This window comes from Pinus tabuliformis, chromosome 6, assembly GCF_031772625.1.
Source record: "Pinus tabuliformis cultivar Carrire ecotype Pingquan chromosome 6, CPIR1, whole genome shotgun sequence".
Lineage (NCBI taxonomy): Eukaryota > Viridiplantae > Streptophyta > Pinopsida > Pinales > Pinaceae > Pinus > Pinus tabuliformis.
Window position 1 is genome coordinate 830,424,470 of NC_142292.1, and position 25,858 is coordinate 830,450,327.

The 25,858-nt window shown below is 40.1% G+C and overlaps 1 pseudogene; it reads left to right on the forward strand.

Moving 5' to 3' along the window:
• The first annotated feature begins 13,954 nt into the window (after positions 1–13,954).
• Positions 13,955–25,858, forward strand: part of LOC149261402 (glutamate synthase 1 [NADH], chloroplastic-like) — a 37,272-nt pseudogene continuing 25,368 nt past the window's right edge.

Here is a 25,858-nt window from a genome sequence, read left to right on the forward strand (position 1 = left end):
TACACAAAAAATGGTTTTGGAGCCATCATCCACCACTTCCACGGAGGATAGTGATGGAATCATTATATTGGCTTGAGCAACACACCCAATGCATCTTGATACTGAGGTATTTCAGGGTAGTGATGAATGTAATTCCCATACTCTGCACATATGGTGCATGCATGGTTGGTGCACAATATCTTCTTACACATTGGTGTGGTTTTGTCTCTAGAAGGTGGAGGTGGGGCCACTAATGTTTTTGGGGCATGAAGAAGATATTTAAACTTCCCTAGCTCAGGGCACATGTTGGTAGGGTGCCCTAATACTTCACGCAGTGCACAAGGTGGTGGTACCCTGGACAAGGAAGTGTTTGAAGCTTCCACCTTCTTCCCTTTTTGTTTATCCCTCTTGTTGGGACATGATGGTGTCGATGCATGCGTAGTTCGTTTACGAAGGTTTTCCTGAGGGGTGGCTAAAGGAATGATGCCTGTCGAGGTAACACTTGAGTTTGCTGACATGGCCTGTGGGGCCAGATACCATACATGTATCACAAGAGCCATATTTGGCAATGTGAGTGTTGCCATGAATTGGTGCGAAACAAAACCAGGCGGGGGATATAAGAAGGGTGTTTGAGTCATAGCATAGGGTAGGAACACAGAGTCAGTAATCATAGTATTGGGGGTGGCTGGGACTGGTTCCTTAGTTTGAGGGGTGTTTGATGAACTCATCATGCACATCGGGGCTAAGGGGTAAACCTCCATCAAAGGTGGGTCTCCACGGTATTTCCCAAGCATGGTTGATGGCTCGAATAAAACTGGACCAAATTCTGTAAAAGTTTTAATCAACTCTAGGGTGGGTCCTACGAAAGGTAACACACCATCAGGGGTGGTTGATGCATTTTTCTCCTAGTATGTGAGCCAATAAATAGTAATGATTTTACCATCATGGGGGAACATCATAATCTAGAATATTGAAAATGAAACTAAAATCATTGCATACATGTATCTATGATCAAGAAGAATGTTGTAATCCAACTAAGCATCCAGGAATTCTATGTCAATGAGAATAGTTTTTCCGGCGAGCTCTACCAGAACATCTTAGAAAAAGCCAGGGGCCGAGGGGTGCTTGTCGTATGCTCGGGGGTTATAGGTGATGCTTTAAGCTCAGGGGATCCTAGTTTCTTCCAAAATATTTTGGACATGATACATGTGGATGCTACCTCATCAACTATGAAACGATGGATGTTAATGTTCCGAGTGGTGACCAGAATTTGGAAGGTGATTATCGATGGAAGACACAGAGTAGCGTTATTTAAATCAAAATCCATCAAATGAGATCGGTAGGGTTGATTGCACCTAATGCAGAAAGTAAGGGTTTACGTTGTGTTGGGAATGTTTGTAATACTTCCAATGTTGAAATAGCAGAGGGGGATTGAGCTAGGTCATCCACAACGCTATAGCTATGAGAAACCTTTGAGTTGTGTCTTGCTCAACATAGAGGCCCTTTGACCATTTGTGGGATGGTTTCTACAAGAGGTTGAGGGATCATCAAAGGTGCTGCAGCTGTTGCAGTGGTTGTGATGGAAGGGTTGGTTTCTAGCGGAGTTGCGTAATACTGGTTTCATGTTTACAGGAGAACATATTCCCTTGCCATGTAAATGTCACGATTTCTGATATTTTGGGAACTCCCTCTAGGAGGATTATGATATTGTTTCTGGGAGGGTTCATGTTGGGTATTTACCAATCCTTGGTGGGGGAAGGGATTCTACATTACTATAGGGTTTTGTTTTTTCCCTCTTACCCCAGACATCTTTCATCCTCTTCAACTCGGAGAGTTTAGAGCAATGATGGGTATAATTTCCATATTCCCCAAAAATAACACAAGCATGGTTAGTCCGTAGACTAGGGTTCTTGTTTTCATTTTGTGAGTTGTTATTGGTCTGACCCTCGTTTTGGTTCCGATTAGGGGGGTTTCCCCCAGCTGGTGCCCACAAAGGTTACTACTGGTTATTAGCCCCTTGTCTAGGTTCCCCTTTCTGCTTGTTCTTTCCTTTCTTCTTAGTGGAATTGGGTGGATTTTCTATATTCAGCTGTTCAAATGACTATTGTTGTTGAGGGAAAGACGGTTGCACAAAATCTACCCCAACATTAGGCTATGCTGGTAGGTTATTCTGGTGGGGAGATGCAAAAGGGAAGTAAGGATTCCCTTGTCTTAGGTTGGTGTAGGAGCTTTGGGAGGTGGAAAATGCCTTCGCGGCCCTAGGAGGGTACTAACCTCCTTGTGTGGGAGGGTACTTACCAACATACATGGGAGGGTAGTGGCCACCCTGCAATTGAGGGTTTTGCATGTATGCAGGCTGATTGGGACAATATCTCGTGCTGGAGGTGGTCGTATTGTAGGTGAGGTACCATACAGATGGTAAATGGTTGGGCCATGGTACACATTCCTAGATTGCTAGAAGGTGTTTCCAGGTTGATTTTGGGCTATGGTTTCAATCAACTAGTTTGCAACACTAGATGCTCCTGGTTAATCTAGTCTAAAAGACTATAGGCGAGGTGAATCTGGGAGGACATGGTAGATGTATCTAGATTGTGTGTAAATGAGCTCAAATTATTGAGCTTTGCTGATGACCTCTTCCTCTTTTTTCGGAATTGAGGAAGCCACATATTTTGAGATTTCTGGGGTGAGGGATATCAAAAATAAGTCGAGGAGAAGGTCATTGTCTATGTGTACCTTGCACAAGCTACAACGTTTTTTCCATTCATGTACATGGTCCGAGATGTGAGTGGCCAATGTTTGCCGAAAATGGGTGAGTAGCTCCAATCTTGAGTCCTGGCGTATTGGAAGCTGGAAGAATGTAAGAAAAGACCTGGCTAGAGAGTCAAAGGTTGCATGGGAACCATAGGCCTCATCTATGTACCATTTTGCTACATGCCTTGTGAGATTACATTGAAACAGTCATAGGTGAACAAAGTCATCAATGATGTTGTTGGACGAGCATCATAGGTGAAAGGTCATAACATGGTTTCCCGAATCTTCCCCTTATTTCCCTTCGATTTTGGGTATATCTAAAGGTAACTTTGTTGGCATGGGTGGTCAATTCTAACCATGTGTGATGGGCTTGTTGGTTAACTTGCTCAAATATGAGATATTTAAGGAAGCTATAAATGGTATTTTGGTGTTGTTTTCCACCGATAAATGATTTTGAACATCAATGTGTAAAGGAGTTCCCTACAGGGAAGTGTGAGAGGGGTTACCCTAGTGGGAACCACATGGACTCTCAGGTGGGTTGGTGTGTGTTCTCCCTTGATGGGTAGCGCATGGACTCCCTTGAGGGGTGGTGAAAGGAGTAATTTGAGGGGGAGGGGTCCCAATAAAAGTTGCACCAATAAAGGATGATCCAATAAAAGTGGTTGTGTGATGTCTTTTCCGCCTGCATGGAAAGATACCTAGCACACCTCCCGATAATGGGGGGGGGGCGGTTTGAAAGTGCCTAGAGCGACGGGGAACTAGGGGATCCCCTATGGTGTCGAGTGGAGTGTGTGTCACTTCTGTGGTGAGGGGAGGGATATGTATCAAAGAAAACAAATCACATGTAGAAAACAAAGCGACAAATAAATGGTTATTTTCCTTTTAAGTTATGCTATGTTATCAGTCAAACAAGAAAAAGTGGTTTTTCTTGTTTTGCATATGATACAAGATATTATGAAGACCTATTTGTTCTTTCCATTCTCAAAGTAACTGGTCCTTGCAAAGATATCTTTTATAATAGGTACTAGGGCCATGTCCCAAAAGAATTGGCAACGCTTCCAACAACCAAAATAATCAACCAAGGTAATGAATGAGGCTTTAGTTCTCCCGCACCTCCACATATATGGAAATATGCCCTTAAATTTTCCACTAAGATACATTTGTCTCATGGGAGCAGTCGAGTCTTTATCTTCTTGGTAATCAGTCAGCAGTATCGAGCAATATACAGGTTGGGTAGCCCCATATAGTACCCCACACACTAGGACCTAAGCTAAACCCCCTCTGAATCGGGTCTCTGACGTGTCTGGGTAGTCTTTTTCGTGAGTTAATGAAGGATTTTAAGCACCTTAAAAGTCAAATTCTGTAACATGACCATAGCGACTTATGGGATTCCTACCCTCAATGGTCCTAACTTGAACTATAAATCCTTTTATGGCCCCAGTGGGGAAATTTAGTTTGTTCAAGTTATGGTTTCTTTTAAGAGTCTTTCTTCACTTATGGTGTGAAAATGTAAGATAATGTAAACTAAGTATAAAAGATCATGAAACTAGATACCCTTGTACAAAGCTTATAAAAGCTTAGTGTATGGAGTGTAATGTGTGTGCAAGTGGAAAAGTGAACATTCAAAGTATGTAAAGATTTGGATACATGATGAACTTTTCCAATCTCTCCTACTTACATTAAGTTGTAATTGTTCCTTGCATGAAAAGAAATAGTATGTGGATAGTGGGCCACTCACTTCCTTCCTATTACACTATGTGTGCCTATAGGGAGATGGAGAAACTAAGTGCTTTAGGAAAGCTTTCAGATGAAAGCCCAGGATGGTTTGAACGATGCAAGGGAAGTAGGGGCTACTCTCTTTATTTAGTAACGCTTGGTCCTAGACCCAATACTAATGAAAAAAATGCTTTGGCTAGTTTAAAAGTATGTGTGGATAATGGGCCACTTACTCCTTTGTTAATTAAGCTATGTGAATTGAAGAATAGAAAAATAAATCGAAAAATATGTGTGGATTATGGTCACTTACTCTTCCCCTTAATTAATCTATGTGTGAGATGCAAACTTGTAAAGTAAAGATTAAATAAATACCCTACTATTAGTGATTAGTAAAGAAATTAAACAATCTGAACTAATTGGAAAAAATATGCAAAGGTGAAGGAAATTCACTAAAGGATGCCTATCATCCAAGAAAGAAAAATTACAGTGGTTTTTTGTGCTCTTTGTCAACCACACAGGTTTTCCTTTGCACAGACATGCAGATTGCACATCTGTTTGTGATAAAATCCACACGACTGACATAAAAAATTAAAATGGTAACTTTCTTAGTTAAAAACAGGTCCAAGAGTGTATAAATTTCTTGTAGATTCAAACTACTTATGTAATATGCTAAAACAAAGGACTTGAATCTAGTCTACTCATAAGTGGAAACAATTAATCGACTGATAAATCACAACATAAACATAAGACAAAATTCAATCACATATGCTTAGAGATTTATCTAGGGGGAAAGCTTGCTTCTCAAAACCCCTTCGTATCTATATTACATTAGATCTGAAAATAGAGAAGAAATACAATTCTTGTTCAAGCCTGGACAATCTCTGTGTTATCACCAAAAAATTGATCATCTAGCCTAATTCACCTGATGGATCGAAGTACACCATGTAAATCCAATTTTACCATAGTAATTGCTTTCACTGTGAGAAATTACTTAATAAACCACCTTTGTCAAGTAATTTATAGTTAAACCCATGAAGAATAATTAAATAAATCACTATTTATTTGATTTTATTCTAGGAATAATTAATTAAACCCTTTTTCAATTATTATTCCTTGTCATATTTGACCCAATCATGAAAAATAAACAAATAAATCATTAATTATCTTATTTTTCTCTAGAAATAATTAATTAATCACTAATTAATTATTATTCTTTATCAAATTTGACTAAATACCTTAGGAATAATTAAATAAATCATTATTTGTTTATTATTCCTTAACCAATTTCTAAGGATGATAAATAAATCATTTATTTATTTATTATTTCTAAATAAAGGTTTAAATACTTTTTTCCTCCTAACAAAATATATTAAAATATTCCAAGTGGTTATTCCAAGAATGTGGTTAATAATATTTTATTATTATTCATTATTCGAGGATAACTCAATATTTTGTTATAAATAGAAGGGTTTTCCATTCATTATTCACTTTTGATTATTTTCATTGTTGCACTCACTGTTGTAACTATGATTACTTTCATTGTCGCACACCATTTTTTGCTGGGTTTACACATTATAGAGAAGAGAGACTCTACACAAGCTGAAGACGTTTGAGGATATCCAAGAATCCATCCCATAGAGGGGGAATGGTAACATCTATTTGTTCCCTTCACAAGTGTTATAATAAAAACTATTTTTTGTATATCTAGTTTCCATTGGATGATTGGAGTTATTACTATTTCTTTTTGCTGTTTAACTATGATTGTGGCATGGATTAGAATTTTGGTAGGTTTTGTTTCTATCAGTTATTGCAAATCTACAATGTTTAGTTGCCATTTATATTGTTGAGATTGTTTGTCATCCACAATCTTAAGTGGGTTCTTTTCATACATCTTTGAGAAGAAAACACTACAACACTCTGCACAAGTATAATCTATCTCACTCCCTCACAAGCTAAATATGGCCAATACTTAGCCAATTTCACTGCCTTCCAAGCTCCTACTTCCTTGAATTGTTTCTCAAGGAATTATCCCCCTATTTATTAGGGAAATCCCCATCCTGAATTGCACAATCCCTATAGGCCCTTCTCTGACTTCATGCACCACCTGTACAACTCGAAAAATTATACAATTGACAGTACACTGCCCTTGAACTCCAATGTCAACTGGGTAACTCAAATTTCATGCATGCATGAGTTAATTATGCATGATTTATTAGTTAAATGGTTGAACACATGACGCTGCATCCCACTGCTAGACCTCCTACTAGTTTTTCCAACAATTGGAACTGGTTTAACTGCTTTAAACTATTACAACTCAAATTGAAATCAACCTAAGATCTTAAAATCTAGTAAATACTCTACATGACTCAAGTTAGGCCCTCAACTCGAATTAATTGAGCCAACTAAGTGAAATTAACTTATTTAAATCATTCTTGTTGTCTTGTGATGTGGAATTACAATTTTCTCCTAATTTAGTTCAAGGGAAAATTAAATCATGATTTTCTTGTTTCCATTTTCAACACTCCCTCTCAATAAGAAAGGGATTGTCTACTACTCTGATCCAACCTCTATGGAACTCGATATTGCATCTTGACAATGACTTTGTCAAAATATCTGCATCTTGTTCCTTTGTAGGAATGTACTCCAACAACGTGATTCTCCTCTACACACAATCTCGTAGATGGTGATACCAGATGTCGATATGCTTGGATCGATCATGAAAAATTGAATTTTCAGAGAGTTTCATATAACTCTAATTGTCACACTAAATCACAATGAGATCCATTATTTGAACAAATAACCAAACAATAATCTTCCTCATCCAGATAGCGTCACAATCTGCTTGACTAGCAACCATGTACTTTGCTTCTGCTAAACTGAGTGCAATTGATATCTACTTCCTTTTGTACCAAGAAACTAATGTTGAACCAATACTGAAGATGTCTCCTGATGTGCTCTTCCTGTACGATGGAATACCTGCCCAATCTGCATATGTGAAGCCTTTCAGCTTCACTCCCTCTGTCCACCTATACCAAAGACCATACTAAGTAGTGCCTCTGAGGTATCTCAACACATGTTTGGCTTCCCTCCAATACATTTTGGTTGGATTAACCATTGCTTCACTAAGTTGGTTAACTTCATAACACATTCCTGGTCATGTGTTCAACAAATACATAACTGAACCCACAAGCTACTTGTAAATAATGGCCTCCACCTCCTCACATGAAGCGGCATCCTCTTTCCTCCAACTGCTTGCTAGAGGAGTGTCCATGGGTTTTCTACTCTCCATGCAGAACTTCTTTAGTATCTCATTGGCATACTTTCCCTTAGAGACAAATAGTTCCCCATCTCCTTGACATAATTTCAAACTAAGGAAATAATGCACAAGTCTGATTTCCTTCATCACAAATTCTCTTGCAAGATCCTCTTTGCGAGACTTATCAACTTCTTAGCACCAATTAGAATTAAATTATCGACATATAATACTATAATCAATAATTTATCTTCAACCACAATATGGTAAAGGTTTGCATCTGCTTCACTTTTAGTGAAGCCCAACCTAGTGAAATAATTGTTGATCCTAGTGTACCAAGAACGGGGTGCTTGTTTCAATCCATACAACGCTTGCTTGAGTCCGCACACATGTGACTCTCTGTCAAAGGTATCAAATCCTTTTGGCTACTCAATGTACACCTCCTCCTCAATCATTCCATTGAGGAATGATGTCTTCACATCCATATGATGGATCTTCCAACCTGTCTATGCTGTAAGTGCTAGAATTGTTCAGATATAAGAGTACCTTGCTACTGGAGCAAAGGTATCCTCATAATCAATTCCCTCCACCTGAGAGAACCCCTTGGCCAAAAATATAGCCTTTTGTTTCTCGATGCTTCCATTTGATCCTTGCTTCACTTTGTAGATCCACCTATAACCTATCACTAACTTGTTCTCTGGTATTGGGACAACTTCCCAAACACTGTTTCTGACTATGGAATCATATTCCTCTACCATGGAATCAAACCATACTAGCTTCTGCACTACTTCCTTGAATGAGGGTGGTTCTATCTCAACTAGCTCACTCATCAGAGCCATGTACCCAATGTATTAATCTGGAGACCTCCTCTGCCTGCGTTATGATGTGGTTTCTCCCACATTCTCTCTAGCATCATGTAATAATCTGTAAACTTCCTTGGTGCGCTTCCTTCCATCTTTGGATGTCTTTGCATGAGTGGGTTCTTCCACTCTTTTCTCCTCTTCTTGTGGTTGCTACATAACATCTTGAGGTTCTTCCTTTGGAGCCAAAAGCTCCTCATCTGCATGCAACTAAAGCTTCATCTCAAGGGAACATCTCATGGCCTTCTCTTCATCGAACTTCACATATCTACGAACAACTGTCATCTTATGAGATGGCAGGTACACCCAATAATTGTGAGGTGTATAATTGTACCCCATAAATATTCCAACCTTAGCTATCAGCTCTAGCTTTTTCCTTACATCCTTGGAAACATGATAGTAAATTGGTGATCCCAAGAACTTGACGTGTGACACATGAGGTTTCTTCCCCAAAAAATCTTCTTCTAGTGTACTCATCCCAATAATCCGATGACGACTCCTGTTTTATACATATACAACTGTGTTTCATGATTCATCCCACAAATACAAAATAGGCCTTGATTATGCAACATTGCCCGTGCAACTCCCACAATACTTCTGTTCTTCCTCTCAGCCACTCCATTCTATTGTGGGTTATGGGGTGTTATGTCTATTAACTCCCATAGAATTACTTCTGATGCACAAAAGTTCTTGAACTCATTCAACACATATTAACCACCGTTATCGCTCCTGAGAGCCTTCACTTTCCTACCAATGTCTTTCTAACCAAGTGCTTTAAATTCACAAGATTTGGAGAATGTATGTTATTTTTTCTACATGAAGAAAATCCATCACTTATGTGAGAAATCATCTACAAATATAACATAATACCTATACTTGGACATGGAGGTTGTTGAGAAAGGTCCACACACATCTGAGTGAACTCTTTCAAGGACTTCTTGTGCTCTACTGTCCTTATCATGAAAGGTGGCTTTAGTGTACTTCCCTAGTGTACACCCTTTGCATGTATCTCGCTGCTCTAGTGTACCCTTGAGAAGTCCTGTAGAAATATGCTGAACGATCTTCAAAGCTCCATGGTGCAAATCACAAATTATCTTATGCCATAATTCACCGATGTCTCAGCTCTACACCATCTTTGCTTTCATGCTCAAGGCAACACAATCTTCTACTTCAAATTTGTAGAGGTTCTTCACTCGAACCCTCATCCGCTTCACTTTTACCGTGGCGATATGTCTAAGGAAAGCATTTCCTTTGCTAAATATCACATCGTATCCATGGTATTCCAACATAGAAACTAAATTTAATTTTTTCTTAAAACCCAGAACATACATTACTTCTTTTAATGTGAGAGGAGAACCATACTCCCTATGAAAAGTAATTGTACCGATATCGGTCACGCTATACCTTCCATCATCTCCCATCTCAATGTGCATCTGGAGGTCCTTATCCTCTAAGTCACTGAAAACTTATTTGTTTCCCGTCATATGGAATGAGGCTCCAATATCCAAATACCACACACTACCCATCACTGATGTCACCATGCATGCAATGAGTGTGAAATCCAACTTGAATTGTGAAGCTAGAGCTTCACTTGCCGCTCCTCCCGAGGGCTTCTTGTGTGGACGCTTCGTGTCATAGTGTCCTAGCTCATGATAGTGAAAAAATTTAATATTCAACAAGTTTTTCTTGTTTCTTCCCTGACTGAAATCCCCCTTGGATTGGGATTTCTTCCCTTTCCCTTTATTTTCCTTTCTATCCAAGGCACAATTCTCCTCATCATCATGCTTGGATGAGGTTCCATCTCTGGTGTTCTGCCTTATCTCTTCTTGCACCAAGTTGGACCACAATCACTCCCAATTTGGTAGCTTCTCCCTCCCATTTACCCAATCCTGGTATCTATGCCAGCTCTTGGGAAGGCCTAGAAGCTCTAGGATTACCAGATCATCTTCAACAATTGTAATACCAACACTCTTAAGTTCATCTGCTCAGGCACTGTGGTATTGTATCGCCCTTCTCCATATTGATATTCTGAAGCTTTTCCTTCAATGCCAACTTCCCGTGGTCACAACTGTTTTGATACAAGTCTATCAAGGCTTGCCACATTGCATATGGGGTATCCTTCCCATGGTGAATGGAGACAATATGATCTCAAACTCATTCTAGTATGATCCTCCTCGCCTTTGCCATACATTTCTTCCACTCTTCCATATCTTGAGAATTAGTTGTTGGAGGTTTAGGAATATAATTGTCTATGAATTCCTTATCTTCCAACACTGCCTCCATCCTATCCTTCCAAGCAATATAATTCAAGCTACCTGTTATCACTCAGGTTTCTCCCAAAAGTTGTAAGAAAGGGAATATTGCCGAGGTAACCATAGACCAATCTTTTAGATACAAAATCTAGCCAATATGTATCCAGGGAGGGTTCTCTCTTTATGATTTAGCTTTGTTTGTAAAGATATTAGGCTAGTTATGAAGTTCAAGGGTTTTGTTTTGAGTTTGGGTGGTGAGATTCTATAGAACAGAGGGGTAAAACTGAGCAGTTCAGTCCATTGGGCTAATGGAGTCAAAGAAATAAGGCTTTATGGATTTGGTTTCTTAACAGAGGATGGCTTCGCAGAGCAAGGTAGTCAAACATGGAACAAATAAAGGCTGGAATCATATGGAATGGGCTGAAAAGGATGAAGGGCAGTTAAGAATCCTTCAACATATTGAAAGAGGGAAAATGGATGATTATTGATAAGGAGAAGTTAAGAATTCTTTAGCAAATAATCAACTTGAAAGAATTAGAAAACAATAGCAATTAAGATTTCACTGCTTATTCTAATTCTGAAGAAAACACAGAGAATAATAAAGACTGAAAACATAGTGCATTCAAGCAAATTCTGAAATTAATCCTTTTCTTTATCATTCAGATTATGAAACACATGTGATATAATAAACTAGAAAACTGTAAAACACAGGATATAGAGGACTTATTGATCCAGTGGTTGATTTAAGAATTCTGTGACAAGTCATCTGCTTCAATTCTTCATCCAGTAGGCCATGCAACAGTTTGATTTCCAACAGCTTTTTATTCCAAAAATTCAGTATTATAGCAAAGTCTAAGAAAATCTACCACCACCCACCTAACTCTAATGGAGGGGGTAATTATACAAAAATATGTACAACAAATATCTCATAACAACTGTGAGATAATATCTAGATTTTAACCTAAAATAATTTACGAGTGAAATAGAAACAACTAACTTATGTTGTGCTGGAGGCAGGCCTTTATGGTTTGGATTGCAGTTGTCTTCTGTAGTAGCTCTGCGCCGACTACATGTCTTATGTTGCATTAATTCTGATGTGATACTCTTTAATTCTTATCCGCTGCCTTTAATTCTGATCTGCTTTGCCTTTAATTTTTCTACGCTGCTCTTTAATGCCGAACTAATACTCTTTGACTTTGTTTTGAAACCTGCTCTGATACTCTTTAACGCCGAACTGACCCTTGCTCATCGCTATCTGGAAAAATAGTATTGCTAACGTGTCTTGCGACTACCTTTCCTCTGGCAATTTTTGTCTCTGAAGGCCCAATGGTTAGGGTAGCAAATATCCCTGTTCATCCCTTTATTTCTTACCTCTGCAAGCTTGGAAGTCCCTCTGTTTTGTTTTAAACTGTATTAAAGAGGAAGAAAACTGTAAAAAGGCAGGTTTGTTGAGGCCGCGAGCTCGTTGCTGAAGCTTTTCTGGTCGAGAACATGGAAATGCGGGCTCGGTCGCTGTTAAGCCTAGAGCGCTGTATGCAGAAAACTATAGAAAAAATGGCGCTTTTACCCTTTATTCGACAAAATGTAGCTTGGCGTGAAATTTTGATTTGAAGGACGGATGACGTAAGCAGGAGTACGGAATATGTCAATGGGAGTACGGGACAGATGATGTGGCAGGTGACATTAGAAAAGGACAGCTGACGTCAGCGAATCACGTCAGCAGAGGGCGGTGGTAAGCGGTTTCGCCCGCACCGCTTTTGGGGCTGGGCGGTTTCGGGCAGAGGGCGAGCAATGACGCTGGGAGCGCAATGCATGGCAGTGGTACGAGGGAAATACCGCCGGTCTCCCACGAGTTAAACATCGGCGATGGAGGGGGTAGCGAAATGGTTAACAACCGCTGGATGATGGACGGTTTAATCGGACGGTGGGCGCTTATGGAACAAGGCAGAGGTTTAATGTGCATGCCCGATATAATATACCGTGTTTTTTAATGGTATCGGGCGGGTTTTCAATGGTTCGGGGCTTGGTTTTAATTAATCTGGGCAACTAATTAACCCAAATGGCGTGCGGGGTTTAGGTTATTTTTTTTTAGACAAAGGTTGGGTGCTGTGTATTAATTCTGAAAAAAGGAGGAGGCTAAAGCCTTACATTATATGCTTCAGGAGCATTTTGGGGCCAAGGAATTACAAAAAGGAATTTTTCCTTGGTCCTTACTTTGGCTGCACTGTGCCTATTGCTACTTATACTACTATAGAGTTTGACATACTGCTGTCCCCAAAATTTACATTTACAAAACATGGCTAGTCAATCTCGATGTGGCTCATCTTTCTTGCAGTTGATCCCTCTGGATCCTGGTCAGTTTCAATTGGCTTGGCGCTGGAGGAGGATGTAGCGTCTTTCTTGTCCATCATTTGCTTGAGAATTTCAATCCGCTCTTCAGCGTGGCAGCATCTGTTGTGTAGAGTGTTGAATTGTTCATGGAGGGAGTGGACCCTGTGCAAAAAGAGATTCATCTCAGCTCTATACTTATCGTGAAGGATTTTAACTTGCTCTTCCAACCGGTTCTCTAGGCTACGGACTTTGTCCTCCATGCGGTTCTCCATGCTGCGGACTAGGTCCTCCAAGGCTCTCTGTTGAGCTCGGACTTCATTAAACTCCACGTTCAGGTCCCGGCAGTGGAAACAATCCTCTGGGCGTTCCATTGACTCCTTTGGCTGAATAGTGGCGCTGCTCCTTTGCTTTTGTCCTTGATGCTGTCGGCTCGTTTTGCTGTTGAAGGTGGTAGTTCTACTCAGGCTCTCGGGAGTATTACAAGTAGAGAATACTGTAAGATTGCCTGGATTATCGCTTATACCGCTTGGTCGGTTAAGCTTGGCAGCGCTCCCACAATTTGATAGGATGAGAACGAAACTTCTAACACACTCTATAGCATTCCTTCTTTCTGACTTACAGAGATCTCTCCCAAGATTACCGCTTAGAATTTCGACTGTGGGTTGTAGCTTTTGCGCTGAAGGGGTATTTAGAGAGTCTCTGCGGATGCGAAGGCGGGAGAGGGATATGCTTTTCCCAATGCTCAACTGACTGCTTCTGATCATATCTTGACTGAATTCGATTTTTTTGTGGCAAGGACGATTTTCTGGCCTATGGATCGTGATTCCCCTGTCTTGAAATGCGCTTCTGAGCCGACTGCTGATACAAATTCTTTCATTCTGGTCTGTTCTGACCTCTGATCTAGTGATTTGGTTGCTGTGGCAGATTCTATTGGATAGGGTGCCCCGTGTGCTGATTAGATGTGCGTCCTTCATGGCAGCGATTGGATAGTTAAGTGATCATTGCAGCTGAGTTGGCCTTTGGGTCTATCACAAGCCTTGTTGGCATGGTGATCAGCCTTTTTGTTTAGTCCTCTTAGGATGTGAAAGTATTGGGCTTCCTCCAGCGTGCTGTGCAGGGCTTGGCTTCTGCTATTGATTTGTTGCAGCAGTATGTTTGGCGAAGTCCGCTTTTGCTCCATGAGCCGGATAATAATTGCAGAGTCACCAAAAACATTTACTTTCTTGATGCCCAAATTGATCACTTGATTGAGTCCTTGAAATAAAGCCAGACCTTCGGCTCGATTGTTAGAAAGATTACCCAATCCCCATTCAAAATGCAAGATAGGCTCACCGTTTGCGTTACATATGAGGCCTCCTGCGCCTGCAAGTCCAGGGTTAGATTTTGAGGCACCATCGAAGAAGAGGCAGTATTTGTTGCAATTGCTCAACCAAAGAGCAAATTCTTCCTCCTTTAGCCTCAGCTTCCAAGCTGTGGTTGACTCCTTTGGGCTTAGATTATCCTTTGCTTGATCTTGGGCGCTGATGATGCTACCATAATTAATCAAATTTCTTTCTTCTGCACTGTAGCTGCTGAGATTGACTTTTCTGTGGATACGAATTGTCACAGCCTCTACAGCTAAGCTGATGGATTTATGACACATAAATCTGGGGTTGTGCCCTTTATCTTGGAATACTTTCTTGTTTCTAGCTAACCATATGCTCCAAAGAAGAGTTAATGGTAGAGTATTCCATATCCTCTGTGATAATTTACTATTCTTACTCTTCCATGGGCAGAGTTTCTTCCAATTTTGGACTGTCTCTGCTATGGAAGACTTAGGATTCCATTCGACTCCCCCTACAGATGCAATATCTTTCCAACATTTTGCAGCTACTTGGCATTCCATAAACAAATGCTGGATTGTTTCTTCCTCTTGAAGGCAGTTTGGGCATCTGGAAGGGCCTAGGATACCCCTTTTTTTGAGGTTCTCAGCTGTTAAAACCTTACCTTTTAGGAGGAGCCAGCAGAAGAATTTTACTTTGGGGGGGGCTTCCGCTTTCCAAACTAGTCTCCAATGACTCCATGTGTCCTGTGGGAAGGCACTAGCACATAAATGGTGATACCCTGCTTTGGTTGTGTACATGGTTCCTGTGGGATCCCAGCGAAAACTATCTTTTTCTCCTTTATGAGTAGGAGCCTTACTGTGTAGTTGGTCTTTTAGAGCGCTGAAGCTTGTTTCCAGATCCCTTGGGTAGTCCGGCAAGGTCCAGCCAGTCCAAGCTTGGGGGGAACTTCCCCACTTAGTAATTTGGGCTAAGCTCCATATTCCTCTGCTGTTTAACCAATTTATGGCTGGAATTGCTTCTGCAGTAGATCCTATAGGGCTCTGGCCTAGGATTCTGTCTTTAGAAATGCTGACGCTACTTCCTTCTCCTGGAACTTTGGAGATGTGCTGGGCCATGAGAGGGATAATTTTCTTGCATAATTTCCAGATGTTGGAGCTGTCTCTGATGGGTATATTAGTATCCAGAAGCTTGTGCCTAGAACTGCTGAGATACTTGGCTTCTAAGATTGATTTCCACCAAGCTGTATTCCCAGTGATAAGTCTCCAAACAATTTTAGCCCCGAGAGCTAAATTCAAAAGATTTGGGGACCTTATTCCAAGGCCTCCTTTTTCTTGGGGCTGAATGACATTTTTCCAACCAACCAAGTTGAACTTTCTCTTCTCCGAATTCCCTCCTTGCCAAAGAAAAAAAGAAGGGCCTTTTCCAATTTATGATGGAAATTCATTGGAGCTTGTAGCAATGAAAAACGATAGATAGGGAGAGAAATCAAACCTGATTTGAGAAGAACAAGACGTCCTGCTGGATTCAGCCACATGGCTCCCCATTGTTGGATTTTCCTTTTGATTTTGTCGAGGATTTCATTCCAAGTTTCAGTCTTCAGGGGACCTTTGCTCACCGGCATCCCTAGATAGGTGAAGTGACTCCAATCGAGCTTATAAGAGACCTCTAGAATATTTGCAATGCTTTGAATGGTGTGAGCTGTTACATTCCATCCATAGATGCAACTTTTGACTTGGTTGATGCTTCCTCCAGAGCAGTCCATGAATTGGTCCATGATCTTTTTGAAGCGCCTTGCAATGGTATTCGAGGCTCCACCCATCAGGAGGGTATCGTCAGCAAATTGGGAATGATTTATATTCTTTGTGCCCTGCTCAAATTGGATACCTGTAATTAGGCCTATTCTTCGGTTGTAATCCAGGGCTTTGCTGAGGGATTCAGCCATGAGGATGAAAAGGTAGGGAGAAAGGGGGCAGCCTTGCCTGAGGCCTCGGGAGGATTGAAAGGCGGCACAAGGTCTTCCATTCACCAGAGGTGAAATCCAAGGGTTAGAGATACAAGCTTGGACCATATTGATGAAGGAGGTATTGAATCCTATTTTGTTCAAAACAGCAAAAAGGAAGGAGTGTCTGACTCTATCGAAGGCGTTGGCAAGATCAAGTTTAAGGATGAATCCTTTTTCCTTTCGACTAAGACTAGAGTGGATGGCTTCTTGTACCAAAAGAATGGAGTCGGAAATGTGCCTGTTAGCTAAAAAACCCCCCTGATTTTCTGAAATTAAGGAAGAAAGAAGAGGCTTGAGTCTTGAGGATAATATTTTTGTGATTATTTTATAGGCAGAGTTGCAAAGGGATATGGGCCGGAATCTAGAGAAGGTGGTCGGCCTATTCTCTTTAGGGATGAGAGCTAAATACGTTGAGTTGGTATAGCCCCCTAGTTTACCTTTTCTAAGGACCCACCGAATCATCTTGAGAAGGTCCTTTTTAATCATTGGCCAGTATTCCCTGAAGAAGCTGATTGGGAACCCGTCAGGACCTGGGGCTTTGTCCGGATGGAGGCTCCAGACTGCCTTTTTGACTTCATCCTCCTCGACTTCTTGGGTGAGGCTGTCATTCATTTCTTGAGTAACTTCTCTGGTCATGTGTTGGAGGAAGTTTGAGTAGTCCTCCTCATTTTTATCCTCTGTTAAGAGAGATTTGAAATGAGAGGTTGCAGCAGCTTTTATGGAGTCTTGGGTTTCATGATTGATCCCTTCACTATCTCTGATTGCGTTAACTGTGTTTCTTGCCTTCCTGATTGTTGCTTGTTTATGGAAATAAGAAGTGTTTTTGTCACCTTCACGCAGCCAGGTCTGCCTAGATTTTAGCCTCCATTTGATCTCCTCATCTCTAGCTGTTTGGCGCAGCTCTGCATACAATCTGATCTCTTCTTGTCTTGCTTGCTGAGTGAGTCCTTCCACTTCAATACTTTGCTGAATTTTTTCGAGGTTTTGTTTGATATCCTTTTTTAATACCTCGGGTTCCTTGTAGTTGATCTTGGCCCAAGTCTTGAGTGCCTGCCTAGTTTGCTTCAACTTTGTTTCCCAAATGAAAGATGGGGAGCCCTCCACGTGCTGAGACCAAGCTTGCTTGACTATATCACGGGCTGTTGGGATTTGGTTCCAAAGAGTGGAATATTTGAAAGGGAGGGGGCCGAGATGACTTTGGCTTTGCAAGGTGAGAGTGATAGGGTAGTGGTCCGAGGCGGAAGTATTGAGGATGTCTGACTGCGCGTTGGCGAAGGAGGACAGAAAGGCGATGTTAACAAGGAAGCGGTCAAGTCTCTCCATAATGTTACCTGCTCCCAGCCTTCTATTGCTCCAAGTATATTTGCGATTCTTGGGCTTTAAATCGACCAAATCCTTTTCTTGCATGATGTGTTCCAGCCGGTTTCGGAAATGATCAACGCCGAAGTTCCCTCCTCTTTTTTCATTTGAGTGCATGACCAGGTTTAGGTCCCCTGCTAGGATGAGGTTGTTACCATGGTCTTCTTCTAAATCTTCCTCTAAGGTAGCCCAACAGACTTCTTTTTCCCTGTAGTGGTTAGGAGAGTAGATGTTGTAGATTTTAACTTCAGTGCCATTGTCCTTGCTTTCCAATTTAACACTTATCCAGTGCTGTTGTGTTTTGACGAGACTACAACTCCATTTGCTTGTATTCCACATTGTTAAAATACCTCCTGAAGCTCCTCTTGCTTCACTAGTACTGCCACCATACTGATTTTGCTGGCCAATGAATCTACTAATTTCGGGCTGTTCTAGTTTTGTCTCTTGGATGAGTAAGATATCAGGCTTTTCACTTTGAATTAGCTCCTTGAGGGCAGCTTTTTTGGAGGGGTGCCCTAATCCCCTGCTGTTCCAAGACAACACTTTCATCATGATTTACCAGTGTTGTGCAGAGGTGCTCGCCTCTCTTTGCCTTTGATATTGTTTTCCTTATCCGAGATTCCTAGTATAAAGGTTTCAATCGGAGTCTGTGATCCCATTGCTATATCCTTCTGCGCACTTTCTTCTCTGTGCTGTTTTGCCGACTTCCTTCCTGGCCCATGTTTTTTTGGAATCTCACTGGATGCACCTAGATCCTTTGATAAGCTTCTTGTTGAAGTAGTGTCCGGGGAAGGCGGATAGGGATGAGGGGATGAAGGGATATGCTGGTCTGATAAAGGGTCCTGAGAAGGATCTTCTTCGGAAAGGGATGCGAAAGGGTTTGAAGAAGGAGGGATGGAGGGATCAGTAGAACGAGGAGGGGAGGTGGAAAAAGGAGGAGGGGCTTGCTGTGAAGATGACGGTGGGCGCTGATTAGATGAGGGGGGATGGGATGGTCCCGGTTGTTCAGGTTCAGATTGTTTGAAGGATGAGGCTGATTTTTTTCTTTTCACTGTTTCCCATTGGTCCTCCTACTCTGATGATTCAACATTTATAAGTTTTGGGCATCTGTTAGCAAAATGTTCGTATTCATGACATACCTTGCATTTGAAGGGTATCTGTTCGTAGTCCAGCTGTTGGATATGGCACCAGTCGTCCACCTTCAGTTTGATTGCTTCCGGTAAGCCGCGTCCCAGATCTACTTCGACACAAATTCGCGCACAGGCTTGCATGTTGTCCTTGGGCTCACTGCGGTCTATATATTTTCCTACCGCGTTTCCTATTGCCTTGACCGAGTCATCTCCCCAGCAATGAAGAGGGAGGTGAGGAAGCCTGACCCAGACAGGGACAGCGCTTGGAATATCTAGTTCTGGGTCGAAATCCGGGGTCCATTTGTTGAGATAGAGGCCCCGAGAGTCCATGAAGTAAGGCCCATTTCTAAATATCAAGTCCTTGTCCTCCTTGGTTTCAAAGTGGAAGGTGAAATAACCTCTGCCACAAAACCTTATTGAGATTTTCCCCTGAATCTTGTCTGCCCAGTTTCTCTCCACCCATCGCTGAACAGTTTTGGGGGAGGGCCATAAACCTGTAAACTGGCCGATTAATCCTTTCTCTGCAAGAGATATTGCTGCCATGCGAGGGATGGTCGGTGGCAGAAGAACTTCTTGAAGCACATCGAGTTTTTTAACGAACTTTGTAGCCGTCGGCCTTGGCCTTTGCTGAGGTAGAGACTTGATCAAGTTCGAGAAGGCTCGCTGCAAGGCTGGATCCCCCCCTGGTGGATCCGGGGGATCCATGGGGGTCGAGAGCCGGCGGGATCGCTGGTGCGGAGCAGGTCTGGCCGCAGGAGGCTCAGGCGCTCAGGTGCGCGCGCGAAAAATGTTGCTGAAATGAAGTTCCGTGCGGGGTTTAGGTTATTAATAGGTTTCGAATAAACCATTAATCCCTGCTTAAAGAGTAATATATGATCGTAATCGACCGGGGCAGGGATACATAGCATTTGGGGGTTTTTAATACATTCACAGTACGGGATAGGGTAATATTTGTAAGGGATTTAAATAATAAAAATTAAAGTTAATATGAATTTTGAAGTGGAAAGCGCTAAGTTATATGGTTAAAAACTTAGGCTAAAAGGGAAAAGTGGTTTTATATGAGAAATATGACTATTCTCTAAGTAAAACAGATTTTTACTTAGACAATCATTTTGAAATAGAATGAGTGGTTTACGGATATTAAGCAGATCTTAATACCTTTGGGGGAGTTAGTGAATGATTTTTTAGGGAAAGGTAGGAAGGGGAGTTAGTTATGTAATCTGCCTCGCTTGAGCTGCATCAAAATATCTGCCTTGGACTTGTGATAGAAATGGAAGTTAACACTTTTTTAGAAACAAAATCCATCACATGTGTCATTCTGCAACACCATCTACCTACCCTGCCTACTTTGCCTAACATTTTTTCTTCTTTCTTGGGTGAATTTAGACTAGCAAACCCTCATCAACTTTTCTTTTCTTTTCATGGTAAGCCTACCTAAGTCTGCACATATTACTTCCAAGGGCTCAGATTAAACTATTGAGGTCCTTTGCTTCTCTACCTATCTACTTATCTGCCAAGATTAAACAGTTTGGACAGATTTTATTCTCTATCTCTAAAACATGAAATTCAAACATGAACAAGCCAAGATTAAGCTATTTGGCCATTCATCGATTTTGGCAAACGTTTCAACAAGATGCACACGATGCTTTATTTAAAAAACAAAAGTAGTGGCATTTTGGACTTGCACACTTTCCTGGTATTTCTTTGTTTGGGGTTCATTTCTTTCACTTTTTTGACCATTTTATTCTTTTTACCCTTTGATTTTTTTTTTGGGGTATACCCTATTTACATCTTTTAATTTTTTGATTGATTTTCTTTTTGTTGATAATATGGAAAACCTTTGCAAAAAGGAAATGGATGAACATATTACAAAGCTCAACCAGTCAATCATGAAATATGACACCTATTGGTATAGGAGTACAATAGTGGCTCCACTTGGGGATGGCTTTCCCTGGTGGAAAGTCAAGAACAGCAGGTCAGATGGCCTTATGGATAACTTTTGCTGTGCTCTGAAATCTCCTTTTGCTGAATCTAGAAATTGTACAAAGGATCTTGTAAAATATGTACACTATTCTTAAGCTGATTCAAACAACTGTACATCTTTTTTGGATAGTCTACCTACGATGAAACTGAAATATCAATTTTATCTTTATCACCCTGCATGTTTCAACTGTTCTTTGTGATGATATCCCTGCTGACTGTAATGTCTGTCTTGTAAAACCATTATCATCCTGATTTTGACTCTCATAGTTTGGATTTATTTGACCATATGATCCCTGCTTCCAAATCTTCTTCTGCAATCTCTGATAAACTGAAATGAGGCAAAACAAAAATGGTAAAGTTCCTTCATCAATTTTCAAAATTTTCTGCACTTTCCTCCTCATTGTCATTGCTGAGATGAACAAGCTGATCACTTCTTTCAAGCTGTTGATCCCGAATTTCCTTATGTACATGTTAGAGTCAGAATAAATCAAAAAACTGGATCAAAGTAATTTTTCAGCATTCGACCATTCACTGGTCCTTCTTCTGTTTCTGTACCATCCAGGCTCTTCAGAAAGTAAGTATTGTTCCCTTGCAATGCCTGGATGATAAATGGCCCTTTCCACAGGAAGTCAAACTTCTCATGTTTTCATTTTTCTTCTCTCATGGAATCCCACTTTAGAACTTTGTCTCCAATGTAGAAGTCTTCTACTTTGGTCCTTTTATCAAATATTTTCTTGAGTTTTTCTTGTAACACTTGGGATCTTTGGTGCACTTCTTCTCTGGTCTGTTGCAAATGGATGGTCTGATTTATTCTTCTTTGAATGTCACTGGGTTCCACCTAAGCTTCTTGCAGTAATTTCATTACAGGAACTCCAACAGATGAAGGAAACACAACCTCCATACCATAAACTAGCTCATAAAGGCTGGTTCCAATAGATCTCTTTGTAGTAAGTCTATTTGCCCATAGTGCATTTGTGAGTTTCTTGTGCCAGTTTTTCTTATTCTCTTCCAACAAGTTCTTAATAATATTAATCAGGCTTTTATTGGAAGATTCAGCCAGACCATTACCTTGAGGGTAATAGGCTGTGGAATGGCCTAAACAGATATGGTATTTGTTACATAAATTTATCATTTTCTTCGACTTGAAGGCAACAACATTATCGGTTATGATCTTTTCAGGACAACCAAACCTAGACAGTATGTTGGTCTCTAAGAATCCTATAATCAATGCATCATTGGCTTATCTGGAAGGAATGGCTTCTATCCATTTGGTGAAATAATTTGTGGCAGTAAGAATCCATTTATGTTGGCCAGAAGAGGGAGGATGGATTTCTCTAATGAAGTCCAAGCCCCATTGTTGAAAGGGTCTTTCAGTGGAAATTGGTCTCAAGGGTAAGGTAATAGTTTCCTTTTGCCTTCAAAAATCCGGAATTTGTGGCAAGTAGTGACAAACTTCTTTACATCAGTGAACAAGTTTGGCCAGTAAAATCCAACCCTCAGGATTTTGTCTGCAGTTGATTTCCAGTAAAGGTGTCCACCGCAGTCCCCTGCATGAAATTCTTTGAGAACTTTGTTAGATTCTTCTTTTATTAAGTAATTCAATAGAATACAATCATATGATTTTTCAAAAAAAGAGCATTATCTAGAATACAGAATTTTGAAGCTTTCATTTTTAAAAACCTTTTCTTTGTTCTGAATAACCCTAGAGGAGCCTGCAGGTTTAATAATACATGAATTATATCAGCATACCAAGGTGGTTCTAAGAAGGCCTAGGTGATTTGTGGAGTTGCCATCTCCTATTCGTTATCCAGTTCATTAATATCCAGGGCTTGAAAGTTTGTTTCAGTTATGCGTTTAGCCAATCCCTGTCCTTTTATCAGCTTTGTGGGTTTTATTTCAATATCATACTCCAATATTTTAGCTATCCATTTACCTTGCTTTCTTTCAATTCCATCCTGAGTTAGGATGTCTTTGACAACAACATTTGGCACATAAGCTACTACATGTGAGTACAATATATAGACTCTGAAGTCTTGAATAACTTTCACAAGTGCAAAAGCTTGTTTTTCCATGATTTTGTAATTCAGAGGTGCATCTCTAAGTGCTTTACTGAAAAAGGCTATGGGTTTTTCACATCCTTGATCATCTTTTTGCAGTAAAACAGTTGCTATAGTGTGTTCTGATGCAAATGAGAAAATTATGAAGTCTCTATCGAACTTTGGGCTTGTAAGGACTGGTGTTCTGGTCAAAGCCATTTTAATTTCTTGAAATGCTTGTTTGGCTTCTACTGTCCATTTAACACTTGAATCCTTTTTTAACATGTTGTTCAATGATCTTCTTAATTCAGCCAAATTAGATATGAATCTTCTCAAAAAGTTAATCTTCCCTAAGAAAGCTTGAAGTTCTTTGACATTTCTGGGGTGGGGTATTCGCAGAATAACGTCTACTAGCAGGATCAATTTTGATGCCATCTTTGGAGATGATATGGCCTAAGAGTTTGCCTTCTTCTAGACCAAACAAAGACTTTTTAGGATTTAATGAAATACCATGCTTTTTGCATTTTAGGAACACTTGTCTCAAATGATCTAAATGTTGCTGATTTGATCTAGAAAACACAGTGAGGTCATCTAGATATATAACCAGAAAATCGTGAATTTATTTTGCAAAAGCTATGTCCATTGCTCGTTGAAAGGTTTCTCCTGCATTCTTAAGTCTGAATGGCATTTTAACATATTTGAATGTTCCCCATGGTGTTGTAAATGTAGTTTTTTCTTGGTCGTCAGGGTGAACCATAATCTGATTAAAACCTAAAAACCCATCCAATAGTGAATCATAGAAGCACCTACTACTCTTTGTAAAATATGATCCATCTTAAGTAAAGGGTAGTTGTCCTTCAAAGAAACTTTGTTTACATTCCTTAGGTCAACACATAATTTGATTTCTCCTATTTTCTTCCTTGTAGGCACTAAATTAGACACCCACTCAGAAAATCTGATTGGAGCAATTATCCCTGCATCATGCATTCGTTTGATTTCCTTTTCAATTAAAGGGAGTAGTACATGGTTGATTCTTTTGAGCTTTTGTTTGAATGGTTTTTGATTTTCCTTGAGGGGTATTGTATGCTGAATTACAGAGGTGTCATAAGATTTCATGTCTTCATAGCTCCAGGAAAACCCATCCTGGAATTATTTGATCAGTTTAACATAAGTTTTTTATTAGGGGGCAAAGATTTGGATAATTTTACCATTTTTGGATTTTCTGCAGTTCCTATGTTGTATTCTTCAATGTCTGTTTTTAGAGGTTCCATCTGGGGTTTCTTCGGAATATCGTTGAAATCAAAGAGATCTTCCAAAGGAGTTAATCCTTTGGGCAAATAATTGTCTTTCAAATTGATAGCTTCAGATTCTTCTTCAAAAATATCATCAATGTTTGTTCCTTTAAGATCCTGTATTTCCCTTTTGGTGAATTTCATTGGATGAAGCATTTGAGTTGCATTTTCTGTTGAAATGTCTGTTTCTATTTGATTTGCTGGATTAAACTCTCTAAATGTATCTTCATCTACATTAGTGCTGGAAAATGCTTTTTCTAGGATTAAAAAATTGTTGATCTGATTATCACTGTCAAACACTTGCCAGTTCTTTACATTATCAGGTATGGCTGGCCTGTGTCGAATTTCTGCTGTGAATTGATGATTTGGTTCAAATGGTAATTTACAGGTGCTAGCAAAAATTGCTAGGCTATGAGCTTGCAAGTTATGTTTGCTAGGGATTTTGGCAAGCTGAGTTTCTAGAAATGTATTAAGGATCTTTATAGCTGTTCCTCTATACTCTCTTAATCTGGGATCATTTTTCAAGAACTTCCCTTTTATCTGTTGAATGATTAAATCAGAATTTCCCAAGACTAACACTCTACTTGCTCCCAATTTCTTGACCAGTTTCAGACCTAGCAATAGAGCTTCATATTCAGCCATATTATTAGTGCATCTAAAGTTTAACCTGTAGGCATGGCCTTCAACATGATTGTTTTCAAGATTGTGCACCCAGACTCCTGCTCCTGCTCCTAATTTGTTCACATAACCATCAAATTCTAAGTGCCACAGGATTTCATGCTCACAGTTAGTATCTGGAGTTTCAGAGATCTGTTTAGTAGGGAGATCTGGTTTTTCAGTTTTTTCTTTTGGTTCATCTGATGTTTCATAATTTTTAGAAATTTCTTGGATTCAGACATTAGACTTTTTATTTGCAATTTTTTTCTGTTTTATCTGTTAGAACTTTTATCTCATGTGGGGGATGAATTTCAGCGTTGTAAAGGATAAAAGAATCCATATCTGAATGTACTGAGTAGATATGGAAATTTTGAGGTTTCTCTTGACTACTTACTACATACTTCATTAAGGTTTCTCTGTATAGTTTCTTGGGTTGACCAAACACTGAAATAGTAGCATAAGACATGTCTAATTGTAGAGATCCTTGAAGTTTTGCACCCCAAGATCTAGACAATAACATACCATACTTTGGTGGAATATCAGCTACTACTATGTCCATTAAGATAGTTTTGGCAGGATATTGGACTAGTGACACACATAAATCTTTGATCAATCCCAAACATTTGACCTGATTGGAATCAAAAGAGAAAAGGTCTTTATATGGCCTGGTGATGTCAAGGTCAAGTCTCTCCATTACAGATTTAGGCATTAAGTTATGGGAAGTGCCAGAATCAAACATGGCATTATGGAGTATTTTATCATGTATTTTTAAACCCACATAGAAAGGACGAACTTCTCCCTCTACTGTTTTTCCATTTACTCCAGGGCCAAATATCAGTTCCGGCTGGTCATCAAAAACATTTACTGAATCTTTGCTCATAGAAATTTTGAGTGATCTGCTAATTTGACTTCTGTAGACATCATGTTTAGCT